Source organism: Arachis ipaensis, chromosome B09, assembly GCF_000816755.2.
Source record: "Arachis ipaensis cultivar K30076 chromosome B09, Araip1.1, whole genome shotgun sequence".
NCBI classification, from domain to species: domain Eukaryota; kingdom Viridiplantae; phylum Streptophyta; class Magnoliopsida; order Fabales; family Fabaceae; genus Arachis; species Arachis ipaensis.
The window spans coordinates 146,033,019-146,037,637 of NC_029793.2; positions in this window are offsets into that span (position 1 = coordinate 146,033,019).

Consider the following 4,619-nt stretch of genomic DNA (forward strand, 5'->3'; position numbering starts at 1 on the left):
ATATTATATGAAAAAATTTAATTAAATATATCAAATTATTATAATTTTACAAGAAAATATTTTTATTTTAGTCGTTACTTTCATATAAATATGTCAATCTAATGAGTGAAATATACTTTAAAATAAAATAAAAAATTAATGATTAAGATTGATGATAAAAGTTTGAGAATAAACAAGTCAGTTATGATCAAATTTTTTTTATTAAATTGGATGTTAATTAAGAGTAAGTTTTAGTAGTAACACTAACATGAGAGTTTGAAACTGAGCAAATAAATAAAGAGGACTAAATGATCTCGTTTGCTATTATACTATTCGATTTTTTTGGTTTGTGATTATACTATTCGATTGATAACCAGAGTAATCTTTTATATTCAAATAATTTTACATTTAAGTTTTTTTAAATAATCTGTTTTTTTCTCTCTTTGCACTTCTTCTTCTCCTTCTTTTAAATTTATGCTGCTTCTTCTTTTTCTTTTTTATTATTTTTAAATTTTGCTATAGTCATCACCAACAACACCTCTTCCTCTTCCTCTTCCTCTTCCTCTTTCTCCTTCTCCTATTGGAATTTCGTCTTCTCCTTCTTTTTCATCCTTCTCCTCCTCCATCATCATCATAATCATCATCGTTATCATCATTGTCTTCTTCTAATACGTATCGTCGTTATTGTTATTATCGAATTCGAATTTATATAATAGACAATTTTCGATTCATTTGGTATTATACAATTATTTCATTTTGAGCTAATTTTCGTTTAATTCTTTTTTTTTTCCAAAGATAATAGGTTATATTTCATTAATTATTAAAAAATGAAATACAAAGATGTCCAAAAGCAGAACAGCATAATAAAAGGTGGGGATTTCCCAAAGACACTACACTGAAGGTATTCATCCAACGGTGCGTGGTCGAAAAACGAAGAAAAATCTTAAAGAAGAAATAATGATAAATCAAATTGAATGCAACTAAGAGCTTGTCTCATGGAGATGACGACCTAAACTGGGAGTTCTTTGGATTTCACGGAGCAACTTGACAGAGCTTGCTAGAATGGCAGACGGCATAGAAGTAGAACCTTCAAAAATCAACTGGTTGCGAGCTTTCCAGCAGTTCCAGCAAATGATGGCAAGCAATTGAGGATTACGGTCAGCATTCTTCAACGGGTTAAGTATCTCTGTTGATGTAGTTCACCATGTCCAAAAGTCGTTAGAACTCTGAGACCACACGTCTTTAATTCTAGAGCAATCGATCAAACAATGAGTGACTGTTTTCGTTGCTTCATGACAGCAAGGGCATATTGGTGATATAGATGGGATGCGGTGATGAATCTGAGCAAGCACCGGAAGTCGGCCATGGAGAGCTTTCCAGATAAATAGCTTAATTTTGTGAGGCAAGTTCAACTTCCATAGATCAATCCACGGCTTTTTCTGCTGCATATAATTAGGGCAAAGCTCCAGAGGTGGATGGTAAAATAAATAGCCAATTCTGTAACCTGAAGCTGTATCATATTGCTTGGATTTGTTCAAATTCCATTGCAATTTGTCCCTACTGTGCTGAATTTTAACTGACAAAATCCTGTTTGCAACGTCTTGGGAAAATAATTCTTGAATGAGATTCTGATTCCAATTTCTATCTTCAGTAATTAGATCTTTAACTCTTGGAACCAACTCAGAAATAGCCTGTCTATTTGACATGTCAGAAATCATTAAAGGATACGGAGGAGGCAGCCAAGGATCCTCAAAGGTTCGGATATTCTCACCAGTACCCACAGCCCAATTAAGACCTTTTTCAACAATCTTTCGGCCTTCCAGTATGCTCCTCCATCCCCAAGAAGGTAAGACTCCAATTTCTGCCATTATAGCATTACCATTGCTAAAGTATTTACCTCTTAAGATTTTGGATAATAAGGAAGTAAGCTGTGTTACAAGTCGCCAAAACTGTTTGCCTAAAAGCGCCAAATTTTGGATTCTGAGATCTTTAAATCCAAGGCCTCCTTCTTTTCGTGGGCGGGTCATAGTGTCCCAGCTAATCCAAGCCATCCTCCTTTCAGAACCTTTTTGTCCCCACCAGAACTGAACAGAATAAGAAACAGTTGTCACTAATTCTCGAATCCACATGATCCATCGGGAGTCAAAACCAAACTTCTCCAATATAAACCAAAGAAAGTGTCATTCCACCCTATCATATGCCTTACTCATATCTAATTTTAGCGCCATTTTATTTTCGAGACCCCTTTTTTTGTTCTTCAAGTAATGCATACACTCGTGAGCAATTAGGATATTATCAGAGATTAATCTGCCTTTAATAAAAGCACTCTGTGTAGGGCTAATTAGTCTATTCATCATACCATGAAGCCTATGTACAAATACTTTGGGATAATCTTGTAAAAGACTGAAGAGAGGCTTATTGGTCTTACCTGAGTCATATCTTTAACATCAGAAATCTTGGGAATAAGACAGATCTGAGTGTGGTTAAAACCCTTCAAGATTCTGCCCCCAGAAAAGAATCTCTTAACTGCTCGAAACACATCACCACTAAATATGTTCCAGAAGCTTTGAAAAAATTTTGCTGTCATACCATCATCTCCTGGAGCACTTTGAGGATGAATGCTAAATGTTGCGCGTTTCACTTCCTCCATAGTCACTGGTCTTTGAAGCCTACGGTTCATGTGAGCTGTAACCTTAGGTTCAAAATCAATAAACAGAGGTTCAGGGTTCTCATGACAAGTGGAGGAAAAGATGTCCTTGAAATAAGATTCAGCCATAGAAGCAATACCAGCATTTGAAGTAGCCACTTCACCATCACTGCCAGTTAGTTGCCAAATTCTATTCCTTCGAGTTCGATTTTTGAATTTCTGATGGAAGAAAGCTGTATTCTGATCACCAGATTTGAGCCATTTGACTCTAGACTTATCTTTCCAATAAGATTCCTCCTTTTGCAATGCTTTTTCAAGTTTGTCCTCTATTTCTGAAATGATGTCGCCTCCATGAATTCCTGCTAAACGAAGTTCCTCTAATTCCGACTGTAGTAAATCAATCTCCACCTTCGAATTAGATCTGTGTTCTTGCTGCCATCTGACAATCTTATGCCGACAACGCTTTATTTTTTGAGTTAGGATATACATGGCTGAACCATCAATCTGTTCATGCCAAACCTCTCTAACAATCTGCCTTATTTCATCATTGGAACACCATCTTTCTTAGAATTTGAATCGGCGTTTAGATCTCTCAGTTCTCGGATTAGAGTTTAGGAGAAGAGGGGCATGATCCGAGCCTTATTCTGACAGTCTAAGAATTAAACAACTTAGCATCACGTGAAATTTTTACTTTCTATGCATTGGATAAGATTTTTTGACACAATGTTCAGGATAAGAGATATGTAGTTTATTATTTATTAATTTTTGTATGCAATATTGAAACAACACATTTAAAATCGAGAATTTTATATATGAATACTTGAATTTAATTAATTTTTAAAATATTTTTATTTAATATTTTTTAGCACCCCCACCTTCTTTCTCCAATTGATTAGAAATGGCATTAAAATCACCCATTAACACAACCTTACCATCGAACTGTCAGGTGACTGAAGTTAATTCAGCAAATTGAGCCATTCTATGTTGATCATTTGAACTGAGATAAACACCTAGAACACCATAGGGATCATTAGAACCAGCTGTCAGAACTGATGCCGCAATGAAAAATCTACCATGCTGTAAAATCTGAACAGTGCAACCATCCCTCCATGTCATTGCCAAACCCCCTGATAATCCATCCGGATCTACAATAAACCATTCATTGAAACCACAAGATCTTAGTTTTCCTTCAACTTGTCGAGATTGATTTTTTGTTTCACAGATAAAACCAACCTCGGGGGAGTAGGATTTGCAAATCCCTTTAAGATTGTGGATTGTTAGGGGTCTCCCCAAACCCCGACAATTCCACGAGAGCAGTTTCATATTTCTTTGGGTGCCACTTGAAGGCTGGCACCCTCCACCATCATAGCAATTATATGAGGGTTCTGAGTCTCTGATTTGTTGCTAATGGTGTAGAGAAAATCAGAATTGGTATTCAATGATTTCAAAGCGACATAAGATATATGGAATGAGTGAATTAGAAAACGGAATGAATTAAAAGAGGAATGAATTGGGAGATAAAACGAAAATTAGGGAGCTAAGTGGAAAAGAAATTAAGAAAAGAAAGTAGAAGAAGATGGAAAAGAGTTTGACAAAGAAAAGACAAAGAAAGGTGTAACCATGAAGGCGGCGCAGTGAAACCCTAGCAGAGCGTCGGGCGCTAGATGAGGAGTACGTACTCCCACAATTTTCGTTTAATTCAAGATGCAAGTGTTTTTGAATTCGAATTTATATAATAGACCATTTTCGATTCATTTGGTATTATACAATAGTTTTATTTTGATAATATTTTCAGTTCATTTGATCACCACAGAGAATTAAAATCAATAAAAATATTAGCAAAATATTGATGTTGTTGATGATGACGATAATGATGATGGAAGAGCTAAATAGATTCTCCCATATTTATAATATTTTTAAAATAATTAGTAGTTGAGCTAAATATTTTGGCTTATAGAATCTTTCTCTTATATATAAAAAGTGATTAGGAGGA